The sequence below is a fragment of the Meles meles genome, chromosome 5, assembly GCF_922984935.1.
Source record: "Meles meles chromosome 5, mMelMel3.1 paternal haplotype, whole genome shotgun sequence".
In the NCBI taxonomy this organism is placed as follows: domain Eukaryota; kingdom Metazoa; phylum Chordata; class Mammalia; order Carnivora; family Mustelidae; genus Meles; species Meles meles.
In genome coordinates this window covers 75,079,517-75,093,134 of record NC_060070.1, presented here as the reverse complement: position 1 = coordinate 75,093,134, position 13,618 = coordinate 75,079,517, and positions in this window count along the sequence as shown.

Here is a 13,618-nt window from a genome sequence, read left to right as displayed (position 1 = left end):
TTTGTATGGAACCAGAAAAGACACCAAATAGCCAGAGGAATGTTGAAAAAGAAGACCAAAGTTGGTAGCTTCTCAATTCCAGACTTTAAGCTCTATTACAAAGCTGTAATCATCAAGACAGTATGGTATGGGCACAAAAACAGACACTTAGATCAATGGAACAGAATAGAGAGCCCAGAAATGGTCAACTAATCTTCAACAAAGCAGGAAAGAATGTCCAATGGCAAAAAGACAGTCTCTTCAACAAATAGTGTTGGGAAAATTGGACATTCACATGCAGCAGAATGAAACTGGGCCATTTCCTTGCACCACACACAAAACCCGACTCAAAATGGATGAAAGACCTCAATGTGAGACAGGAATCGATCAAAATCCTTGAGGAGCAAACTCAACACACACAAAACAGATAATCATATCAAAAAATGGGCAGAAGATATGAACAGACACTTCTCCAATGAAGACATACAAATGGCTATCAGATACATGAAAAAATGCTCATCATCACTAGCCATCAGGGAGATTCAAATTAAAACCGCATTGAGATATCACCTTTCACCAGTTAGAACTGCAAAAATTAGCAAGACAGGAAACAACGTGTGTTGGAGAGGATGTGGAGAAATGGGCCCTCTTACACTGTCAGTGGGAATGTAAGTTAGTGCAGCCACTTTGGAGAACAGTGTGGAGATTCCTCAAGAAATTAAGAATAGAGCTTCCCTATGACCCTGCAATTACACTGCTGGGTATTTACCCCAAAGATACAGACGTAGTGAAAAGAAGAGCCATCTGTACCCCAATGTTTATTGCAGCAATGGCCATGGTCGCCAAACTGTGGAAAGAACCAAGATGCCCTTCAATGGATGAATGGATAAGGAAGATGTGGTACATATACACAATGGAGTATTATGCCTCCATCAGAAAGGATGAATACCCAACTTTTGTAGCAACATGGACGGGACTGGAAGAGATTATGCTGAGTGAAATAAGTCAAGCAGAGAGAGCCAAGAATCATATGGTCTCACTTATTTGTGGAGCATAACAAATAACATGGAGGACATGGGGAGATGGAGAGGAGAAGGGAGTTGAGGGAAAGTGGAAGGGGAGATGAACCATGAGAGATTATGGACTCTGAAAAACAACCAGAGGGTTTTGAAGGGGCGTGGGGGTGGGAGGTTGAGGAACCAGGTGGTGGATAATAGGGAGGGCACGTACTGCATGGAGCACTGGGTGTGGTGCAAAAACAATGAATACTGTTATGCTGAAAATAAACAAATAAAAAAAATTAAAAAAAAAATCCTTGAGGAGAACAGACAGCAACCTCTTTGACCTCAGCCACAGCAATTTCTTCCTAAAAACATCTCCAAAGGCAAGGGAATCAAGAGCAAAAATGAACTATTGGGACTTCATCAGGATCAAAAGATTCTGCACAGCAAAGGAAACAATCAACAAAACCAAAAGACAACTGACAGAATGGGAGAAGATATTCACAAATGACATATCAGATAAAGGACTAGTATCCAAAATCCATAAAGAGCTTAGCAAACTCAACACCTAAAGAACAAATAATCTAATCAAGAAATGAGCAGAAGAAATAAACAGACATTTCTGCAAAGAAGACAACCAAATGGCCAACAGACACATGGAAAAGTGCTCCACATCACTCGGCGTCAGGGAAATACAAATCAAAACCACAATGAGATACCACCTCATGCCAGTCAGAATGGCTAAAATTAACAAGTCAGGGGGCGCCTGGGTGGCTCAGCGGGTTAAAGCCTCTGCCTTCAGCTCAGGTCATGATCCCAGGGTCCTGGGATCGAGCCCCGCATCGGGCTCTCTGCTTAGCGGGGAGCCTGCTTCCTCCTCTCTCTCTGCCTGCCTCTCTGCCTACTTGTAATCTCTACCTGTCAAATAAATAAATCTTTAAAAAAAAATTAACAAGTCAGGAAACTGACAGATGCTGGTGAGGATGCAGAGAAAGGGGAACCCTCCTACACTGTTGGTGGGAATGCAAGCTGGTGCGGCCACTCTAGAAAACAGAATGGAGGTTCCTCAAAAAGTTGAAAATAGAACTATTCTACGACCCAGCAATTGTATTACTGGGTATTTACACTAAAGATACAAATATAGTGATCTGAAGGGTTACGTGCACCCCAATGTTTATAGCAGCAATGTCCACGATAGCCAAACTATGGAAAGAGCATAGATATCCATCAACAGATGATTGGATAAAGAAGATGTGGTATGTATATACAATGGAATACTATGCAGCCATCAAAAACCTCAAAATCTGGGGCGCCTGGGTGGCTCAGTGGATTAAGCCGCTGCCTTCGGCTCGGGTCATGATCTCAGGGTCCTGGGATCGAGCCCCGCATCGGGCTCTCTGCTCCGCGGGGAGCCTGCTTCCTCCTCTCTCTCTCTGCCTGCCTCTCTGCTTACTTGTGATCTCTCTCTCTGTCAAATAAATAAAATAAAATCTTTAAAAAAAAAAAAAACCTCAAAATCTTGCCATTTGCAGTAAAGTGGATGGAACTAGAAGGTATTATACTAAGCGAAATAAGTCAATCAGGACAGAAAATCATCATATGATCCCACTGATACGAGGAATTTGAGAAACAAGATGGAGAATCATAGGGGAAGGGAGGTAAAAATGAAATAAGGTGAAACCAGAGAGGGAGACAAACCATAAGAGACTCTTAATCTCAGGAAACAAATGGAGGGTTGCTGGAATGGAGGGGTGTGTGGGGGATGGGGTGGCTGAGTGATGGGCATTGGGGAGGGTATATGCTATGGTGAGCACTGTGAATTGTGTAAGACTGTTGAATCACAGACCTGTATCCCTAAAACAAATAATACATTATATGTTAATTTAAAAAAAAGAGAAAAAATTTCTGGCTATATTAAAAAAAAAAAAAGAATATCTTGTTAAGTTACATTAGAACACTAAGATGCAGTAAGTTTAGGAATGGATTAATGGTCTACGGCCATACCACCCTGAACGTGCCTGATCTCATCTGATCTTGGAAGCTAAGCAGGGTTGGGCCTGGTTAGTACTTGGATGGGAGGAATGGATTAATTGACTCAGATTCTGAGACAAGCTATGACACAATGAAATGAAATTGCAGTGTGACCAGTTTTCTTTCCTTAGTGCATTTGAAGGTTATCGAGGTCATATTGTAGTACTTTAGTGTAAATTATTTAGCGTAGGATGTACATCTGAATAAAATCCTATGATGAACAAAGGAGCAATTTTGAAATGAATGTTGGATTTTCCCGTGAGTGCTATTTTTCATTCTAGAAGAATTTTTGTCTTTCTGGACCTGTTTCAGAGAAAGCAAAAGCCAAGAATTATCTATTTCCTTTGTAGTATTTTTTTTAAAGATTTTATTTATTTATTTTACAGACAGAGATCACAAGTAGGCAGAGAGGCAGGCAGAGAGAGAGGGGGAAGCAGGCTCCCCGCTGAGCAGAGAGCCCAACACGGGGCTCAATCCCAGGACTCTGGGATCATGACCTGAGCCAAAGGCAGAGACTTTAACCCACTGAGCCACCCAGATGCCCCTCCTTTGTAGTATTTTAACCAGTATTTCTAGAGAAACAAATATGATGTGGTAGTTCTGATGTGATATGATAAATATTGGATACCCTTCAACGCCCTTTTCAATCTTTTGATGTCATCAGCATCTCTGGGGATAGTCTAGAAAACCCAGGGCTTCTACTTCACTAATTGAGTTATAAATTGAGTGCGATCTGACTGATGGTATATACAGTGGTTTTCAGGATTACCTTCCAGATTATCCCAACATGTGGGAACATGTTTTGTGATAATAGAGCATGTCCCAGCATGCTTCTAGGCAGAGAACACAGGATTGGGAGACAACTGGGGCTCTGAGTTTTGACCACTCCGAAAATTGTTAATTTAAGACATTTAAATTCACAAATTTTACCCTTCTGGAGTATTAAGTGGGGGTGGATAATAACCACTTCATAGGATTATTTTGAGGTTTAACTAAGATAAAATAATAAAAGAGCTTTGAATATTTTGAAGCATAACCTATGCTTCGTCTTCTTACTACAATGCAATATATTTATTCTGTAAATTAAAATAAACCAAACGCACCAACCAACAACATAACCTACAACCAAACAGATATAAGTTACTCTGAAAACAGAAGAATTGGATTACCTGAAATCTAAGATATTATGACTTTTACTAAGAGAATAAATAACAAAAGGAGATTAATAGGTTAATTTAGAATTTGCTTACTAATATGTACCATGTTGACTTGAAAATCACTTAGAAGAGTCAAACATGGGGCACCTGGGTGGCTTAGTCAGTTAAGCATCTGACACTTGATTTAGGCTCAGGTCATGATCTCATGGTTGTGAAATTGAGCCCCCGCCTCAGACTCCAAATCTGCTTAAGATTCTCTCTCTCTTAAGATTAAGGTGCCTGGGTGGCTCAGTGCATTAAAGTCTCTGCCTTCGGCTCAGGTCATGATCTCAGGGTCCTGGGATTGGCCCCCGAGTTGGGCTCTCTGCTCAGTGGGGAGTCTGCTTCCCCCCACCCCCTGCCTGCTCTGCCTACTTGTCATCTGTCTGTCAAATGAATAAATAAATTAAAAAAAAACAACTAAAAAAAATAAAAGATTCTCTCTCCCTCTGCCTCTGCCGCGCCCCCCCCCCACCTCCATCATGCTTTCTCTCTCTCTAAAAAAGAGGTGGGGAATCAAACAAGGAAGAGAAACAACACACATGGTTAAGTTTGGATTTCCTCTAATTCTTTTTGTTCATTTTTCCCCTTAAGCTTAAAAATGTAAATTTACTGACTGACTCTTTCCATTGGATTTTGCTTCATGGCTTGGCTTGTCTCTTATCTATGTGATCTGTCATCTTTGACCTGACTAGCTATATGTGCTTGTTCACCTGGGCAAGCTACAATATACAGGTGCTTATCAAACTTCTGCTGCTCATGTCTCCTTTACTAATGGCCCAAATCAAAGGTGAAAAGTAGATTATACCCTTTGATGGGAGGATCTGTAAAGTCAAATTGCAATAACATGGATTTATGGAGAGAAAAAATTTGTGGCCATTTTTAGAATCCATCACATTCATCTACATTTTAATATGAATAATATAAAATTATAAATAAACTGTTAGTTATAAATACTTGTCTTTTTTAAAAAGATTTTATTTATTTGACGGAGAGAGAGAGAGAGAGACAGGGAGGGAGAGAGCAAACATAAGGAGGGGGAGTAGCAGAAGGAGAGGGAGAGGTAGCCTTCCCGCTGAGTAGAGAGCCTGATGTGGGGCTCAAGCCTGGGATCATGACCTGAGCTGAAAGCAGATGCTTAACCAACTGAGCCACCCAGGTGTCCCTCTAGTGTCTGTTAATGGTAACTTGCTCTTCCTTTTGGAAATTGTCCCTTCCTCATCTGAAATTCAAAGGGGTCGAGGGGTAAGCTATACATGTTTTTCAAACTGTACCAATTATCATCTCTTAAAATCTAAATCTCAAGGGAAATCACACAAGCACAGAAAGCCTTAAAAAGACCTTCTGAGGGTTTCTGCCAATGACACCCCCAGAAATAGCCTATTTCCTGTATTTCTTGGAACCTGATTTTTTCAGCATTTCCTTCAAATTTGTGAATTTGTATCTTCAAAAATGTTTTGCTTTAAATATACACATATATCTAACATATATGTATAAGTTTCTCCATTCTATGTAAATATATAAAAATTATATGTAAAGTAGAACATTTATGAAGATAACATTTATGTCTTAAGGAAATAAACATACTTATTTAAGTTCGCTAGAATTTTAGTTTTTTTTCAGCCACTTTATGCTTAATAATAAATTAATATAATTCATTTCAAAAAGGGATATTGCAAGCCCTGAATCGCAAAATCTCACTGAAGGCAGTACATTCTTTCATTCAACAAATATCTACTGAGCATCAACCATGACCAAGCTCTTTTTTATGGGATTAGATATGTCAGTGGACAAGGCAGACAGGAATCCCCATCCTCCTAGAGCTAACATTCTGGGAGGAGATTATACCATTGCAGTGGTTCTAAGAATTCAAGAAGATGTAGGTCACTGAGCCCTAAAATGTTCAAGGAAGGCATCATGGAGGAAGTAATGGTAACTATGCCTTCAACTGAGTATGATTTAGATAAAAAGAAAGAAGACATTAGACTACAGTAAATGTATTCCTGGAATTAGGTCTGCATTTTTATGAATTAAAATGCTAGTGTTCTAGTTGGTTTTGGCAACAAAAAAAAAATCTGAAATCTGTATTTAAAAAATGCAAATAAGGCCAATCTTGATTTAAAATAATCTTTTTGGGGCATCTGGGTGGCTCAGTGGGTTAAGCATCTGACTCCTGGTTTTGGCTCAGGTCATGATCTCAGTGTTGGGAGATTGAGCTCCGAGGTGTGCTCTGGGCTGGGTATGCCAGGTGTGGAGTTGGCTTGAGATTCTCCCTCTCCTTCTCCATCTGCCCCTCCCAGCACCCCCCCCAACTTGCACAATTTCTCTTTTTAAAATTAATAAATTATTTAATTAATCGATTAATCTTTTACAGTGATAAAAATTATGTATCAGGAGTGTGGAAACTTCAAGTTAGAGGTTCAAAGTACTGGAAATGATTGGCAAGTGGCTCTGAACTCTAATCTTTTTTATTCATGATGTGCCAAGTGGCGTATATTCTCAATTGCATACCTCTCTTATGGCCACTTCAATAATTATCAAATGTCTTTTGCCCAAACGCGATCCTGTAAATGCTTTTAGCAGCTTTCCAAATTACTCTGTTAGGGGCACCTGGGTGGCTCAGTGGGTTAAAACCTCTTTCTTTGGCTCAGGTCATGATCCCAGGGTCTTGGGATTGAGCCCCGCATCGGGCTGTCTGCTTGGCGGGGAGCCTGCTTCCTCCTCTCTCTCTCTGCCTGCCTCTCTGCCTACTTGTGATCTCTGTCTGTCAAATAAATAAATAAATAAATAAATCTAAAAAAAAAACAAAAAACAACAACAAAACAAAATTACTCTGTTAGACCAGAATTTAAAAGCAAAATATTCCTCATATTCGAAGATACTAAATGATCATGCAAATATCACCTCTTTTAGAAATGTTCAATTAGAAAAATTATTTTTACATTATAGGGTAAAAAAGATGAGTCAAAAAAATCAGAAAGTTTGCCATTTTAGTTTTTCATTGTTATCTAGTGAGAAAAAGGCCTATGAGCATTTGTTGATGTTTTTGTTACATTTTTTAGAAAAGATATTTATTTATTTATTTATTTGCTTGTATGTTTGTCTATTTATTTATTTATTTGACAGAGAGAGAGAGCACAAGTAGGCAGAACAGCAGGCAGAGGGAGATGGAGAAGCAGGCTCCCCACTGAGCAAGGACCCCGATGCAGGCCTCCATCCCAGGATCATGACCCTAGCCGAAGGCAATCACCTAACTGACTGAGCCACCCAGGCACCCCATTTTTGTTACATTTAACTCAAATTTGGACAAGGTTCTTAAGTCCTTTCTGTTGATCTTTTTCCTCTCAGTTTTCTCTCTACCTGCCTAGAGCTGCATATTAAATTTAACAGCTCAGGAAGAGGAGTTCTGTATCCCATCCATTAAAAGACAAATTGTATTAGTCCTTTGTCTCCTACTTGCGCAAACAACATTCCCTTATACACTTGGTCAGCCACTCAATGCCAACAGGCTTTCTCTTTCTCTGTCTGACACATCTTAGGCTACTGCTTGACCTTCTGGCTTGACTTGGCCTTTTACAAATCCCTGCCTGTTACTCCTGGGTCTTGAATCTCATAACTCTGCTTTCAACATCCCGGGTCACCTCTGTGCACTCACCATGAGCTTTTCTTTAAGTACCTCATTACCACGGTGTTAAGGACAATGGGAGGTCCTCCCACCTGTATCCCTTTAGATGAAAATAAAATTGTGTCTTGGATACTATCCTGGCATTTAGACTCTCAGGAAGGACCCTCTCCCACAAGGTGGTATGTATATGTGTTCATGGGTTGGAAGGGAAGACATTGAGGAAGACATTGCTTTCTTTGCTCTTGTTATGATTTTACCTTCTGCCCACTCAACGCTCATCTTGCTCTGCTCTAAGGCCGCATGGAGAAGCGAACATTGACATTTTTTCTCCCTCCTTCCTAGTCTGTTCCATGAAAAAAGCAGACTCCACACAGATACCTTAAGCATGTCTCCCTAAAATTCTCCATTTCCAAAAAATTTAAAAAAAAAAGAAAAGAAACTCTCCATTTTTGGCGGGAAGGAAATTAACTTTACCTGCCTCTGTGATCAAACTTCAGGCTCTATTCTATGCCTACATGTCCCGAATGTTCTAAATCCCTAAGTTACTTATCTAAATAATCCAGATTAAAAAGAGAAAAATTAAATTAAAATTTAAAATTTAATTAAAAATTAAAATTAAAAAAAGAAAAAAAATCTGCTATCTTTACTTGAATTAGCAAGATTATAACTCATATCAGTGCTATGCTTACAGATAGAGAGAACCTACCTGACAGGCAATAAGTCACTTACAATTACATTTCAATTTATGGGTTATTTCTAGGAACTCTGAAGTCCTTGATTTCAGAAGGTGTTCACTAACTCATATAAAACCTGAAATACAGTTTTATGGGAGGTGGCTTGGATCTTGTTCCTTCCCTCCTGTGACTTTAGAAAACAATTTTTTTCCCAGTATTTCAAGGTTCTGTGAGGAGGGAGGTCCTTCTGGGTATAGTTTTCTGGGGGCTCTGAGATCATGCCATGTTCAGGTGCTACGGACTCCTGCTGCCCACAGAGCCAATGCTGGTTCAGAGTCCTCCCACCTCCCATTTACACAGTCTAAGGATCAGGCTCATGGTAAACCTGAAAGGGAAAAATGAGGGCACAGCCAGAAAAAGGTGGACTTTGGCTAATTTACGCCTCCCACATCTCAGCCAGATTCTTGACCTCCAGCACTTGCTTCTGACACTTTCTTATGTCTGTTCAAGAAAAAGACTGAAGGGGGCGCCTGGGTGGCTCAGTGGTTTAAGCTGCTGCCTTCAGCTCAGGTCATGATCTCTCTCTCTCTCTCTCTCTCTGCCTGCCTCTCTCCCTACTTGTGATCTCTATCTGTCAAATAAATAAATAAAATCTTTAAAAAAAAAAAAAAAAAAGAAAAAGACTGAAGGAGCAATGATAGAAGGTTCTATCATCTTCCTGTCTCAGAAATAAGATGAAAAGGGGTGTTATCTCATATTAGCTTTAGACTGCTTAGTACCTAGTTTTATGCAAAATATGTGAAAGTAAATGCGAGCTATATATATTTTTAAAATTTCATTAATGTTTTATTTAATCTAATATGTTACCATATCAATAAGTAATTAATGCCAAAATTATTAATGGGATATTTTACATTCTTTTTTTGGTAACAAATCTTCAATTTGGTAACAAATCTTCAATTTTGGTAACAAATCTTCAATTCATGTCAGGCCAGAAGGTCAATCAATTTTTGGTAACAAATCTTTATATTTTCTGTGTACACCCTTAGTGGTTTTGTCAAAATGAAGGCAAGAAAAGTAAGAGTAATGGAACTGACGATCATTTATTAATTGGTGTTTGTATTTTTAAAATTTATTTATTTATTTTCAGCGTAACAGTACTCATTGTTTTTGCACCACACCCAGTGCTCCATGCAATATGTGCCCTCCCTATTACTCTCCACCTGGTTCCCCAACCTCCCACCCCCGCCCCTTCAGAACCCTCAGGTTGTTTTTCAGAGTAATTGGTGTTTGTATTTTAACACTCATCACAACACCAGTCTATAAGCAGAACACTAGACACGTGTAACAGTAATTGAATTCTGCCAACTTCAGTATTTTTCATGGTTCCCGTTGTTTGCAAAACCATAGTTAGAGGGGCAGCTGGGGGGCTCAGTTGGTTAAGCATCTGACTCTTGATTTTGGCTCAGGTCATGATCTTGGGGCTCTGAGACTAAGTGTGTACACACACTTATGCTCTGTCTCTCTTTCTTAGGAAAAAAAATGTAGTTATGCGTATATTTTGCAATTCTATTGTAATGAAGGTATCTGACATGTGGAATATGGGTCTCCATTTGTGCTCTTGGCCCAAGCCCCATAAATATTAGGGGTAGGATTGATTACTTTCTCTCCACCGTATGACCAGGTACAGTGAACACAAGGAGAATGTTTCAGCAGTCATAGACTCCCTCTGTGCTAGCAGTTACCACTGTGCTTCTTATTCCTAAATCCCTTCCCATGTTTCCTCCATTCTCTCTGACCTTTCCCTTTCAGTGGAACAAGTATTTATTGACAAGTAAGATTGTGGTGTTTTGCAATCTGTAAGGATTTTCACATACATTGTCTACTTGGAATATAAAATACTCTGTTAGTAGGTAATAGCAGGTAATGAAACAGGTTGAGAAAGTTTGAGTGGCATCACCAAAGTTTAGCAATGACTCACCCAGGGCTTCTCATTTAAGTTCTTGATCTTTCCGCTTCATCTTGTTGCTTCATTTTGGATCTTTTGGGAACCAGAAGAAGGGGGAATTCTGGAAGCATTTTAGGCAGAGCCAACAGCATAAGCAAAGAAACAGACAACCGTTGCCCAGTTTGGCTAAAGCTCACTGTCCATGTTCAGGAAAAATAGAAAATATGGGAAAGAAGAGCACTGTGTAGTGAAGCTTTGGATGTCAAGTTTGGGATTTAGTTTTACTCTGATGAATGGGTGCTACAGATTTTTTAAAGTAAGCTCTATGCCCAACTAAGCTCTATGTTGGGCTTGAATTCATGACCCCGAGACCTAGAGTTGCTGAATATGTGCTCTATTTTTTAAAGAAAGTAATTGAAGTAAAGAAGTCTTACTTTTTTTTTTTTATTAATAAAATACTGTGTATTTGCTGTTGAGAGCAAGCTGAGTTTCGCCTCAGTAGGAGTGGGAGGAGACAAAAGTTGTGCAACTTGCTTCTGCCAGTAACAAGTTCCTGAGGCCCACATCTTCCTTTCATCTCTAGTGTGGGAGGGAAGCACATAATCCTGACCAGCTGGCTCCTCAGTGGGTACAACCGTTCATGAAGGTGCCCAAGTTAGAGAGGATGGATGGATCTGTTCTAATTTCACCACCATTTTTTAACCACATACCTAAATGAGTATGAATCAGCCTCATCTTTGTACAAAGGACAAGACATTTTCTTTTTCAATTCATATGTACTACTTTCATGGACTCCTTATTTCCAATGCAAGGGAGAATTATATGTTTAGACTTTTAGTTTTCAACACAGCAGTCAGAGCACTCCCTTTGAAACATGTGTAAGATCCTATTATTCTTTTGTTTAAAACCCTGTAATAGCTTTCTGTTCTACTTGGAATGAAAGCACAATTCTTTAAAACATTTTGGAGGGCTTTACACAGTCTGGTTCCCCATTACCCTCTTAGTCTATCTTTTCTCTTACTCTCTCTCTCTCTTCCTCATTCTTCTCCAGCTACCCTGGCCTTTCTGGTGTGCCTCCAACATACTAAACACACTGCTGTCTCAGGACATTTGTACTTGCTATTCTTTCTGCCTAGACAACTCTTCCTCCAGATGCCTACAAGTTCAACTCCTCACCTCCTTATGATCTTCATTTGAATATCCTCTTCCCAATGGGGACTCCCGAGTCATTCTATTTAAATAAAGTCCCCTTTCTTTCACATTCCTTCCTCTTTCTGTTTCATTTTTCAACATACTACTTATCACCACCTAGCATCCTATGTCTTTTATTTACAATTTTGTTTCTTGTCTCTCTTCAGCCACTTCACTGTTAGCACCAAGGGAAGAAATTTGATCAGTTTTGCTATAACACCTATAACAGTGCCTGACACATACATGTCCTCAACAGATATTTGTTGAATGAAAAACTGAGGTCTTTTATTTTATGGTGACTGAGCATGGAATTTCTTTGGATCTTTTAGTTCGTTAAAGAAACTATTAATCTTCTGATGAATTTCTATAAACCTAGATAAATTTCTTCTTCCTGCTGAATATCTGAGTTTAGGGTGATAGAGGCTTCATCCTCTCCCCGCCCCAGCACCACCACCAGGACTGACAATGTCAGCAGGGTTTTAGTCTGACTGAACAAAACGACGTATTTCTTCTAGGTCATAGAATGGGCTTGTTAAACCTGAAACTTAGAAAAAATCTCCGTCTGCTGAGTGGGATGTGGGTACGATCTGTGGTCAGAAATATTATTCTCCAATCTGTCTTGTTTGTTATTTTTCTCTGATTCTATTTTATATGTATGTATTTAATTAGTGCTATTACAATATTGTTTTATGCTCACGGACTGCTAACTTTGGAAATGTTTCAAATCACATATGTTTTTCTTTATAACCAAGTTTTAATACTTAGGGATGAAGGACCAGGTTTCTATGATGTTTAAAATGGTGGTGTGCACAGAATTTCAATAAATATAGGTTGACTTGGTATGGTAATGACAATTTAATTATGAGAGGCAAATAATGCCATAGAAATTGTAATAATAACCCATGCATATCAGTTATACCAAGGTTTTTAAGATCTGTATCACAAACAAATCGTGTATGTCCTTAAAATATCATGATATGTGAAATCAGAGAATGGAAGAAAAGGAATAAATGAAAGGATAATTTCTATTATATTGTTTCAGTGTTTCTGTTCAATTATTTAAGTATTGAGAGCATCTTTAGAATGTTCACTATTTTATTCATCCTGGTATGTCTTGCTTCCATATGTTGTTACAAAATTAATTGGTATAGTATTCATAAGAGCAATTTTAGTGAATCCTTCAAACCCATAGATTCTGTCTCTGCTTCGCCAATAAGGATACTTTGTAAGAAGGGCAGAGTTCCACTGGAGAAATGGAAGATCACTGATCAGCTCTGATCTGGAAGCAAAAGACAAAGAAACAACGTTCCCAAACCCTAGATCTCAATCTATTCTTAGGTCTTAAAACTTCACTCCATAGACTCCAAACCAGTGTCACTGTTAAGCCATTCACTTCCTCTCTGCATGCCTCTTAGTTTCTAGGGAATCTCAAGGCTTTTGAGAAATAACACTGCGCCTCAGAAAATGTTCAAAGTCCTTGAAACAAAGGCTGCTTATTAGAGATGATATGACCTCAGTTTTTTATTAAAAAAAATGATTCTTAGAATTTCTGGACATTGTAACAAAGAAACAGTTGACATAAATGAATATCCTTTAGTTACTATCAAACAGAATGGAAGCATCCATTAAAGGATTTTGACAGCCCAGTGTTATCTGTAGAGTTTTTGCCAAGATTAGTGGTCTGAAAATTGATTCTGTCATATTGTGGCAGTCCTGAGTTCCTAGAGATAATTACAGATGAATTAACTAATCATTTTTTATTGGTAATTAATTTAACTAATAATTTTCATTTGGTAGAACTTTAGACTTATGTAACTTGTTGAAGGCTATTGTCATTTTCTTGAGAGAGATATAAAGTGACTCCCTTGTTCTAAAATTTTCATTTTCATTAGTTACCCATTAATATACCTAATGAAGTATTAACACTTTAGCCTTACCAGTCCAGCCTCACCTGAAGCCTCCCCTCCAGGCAA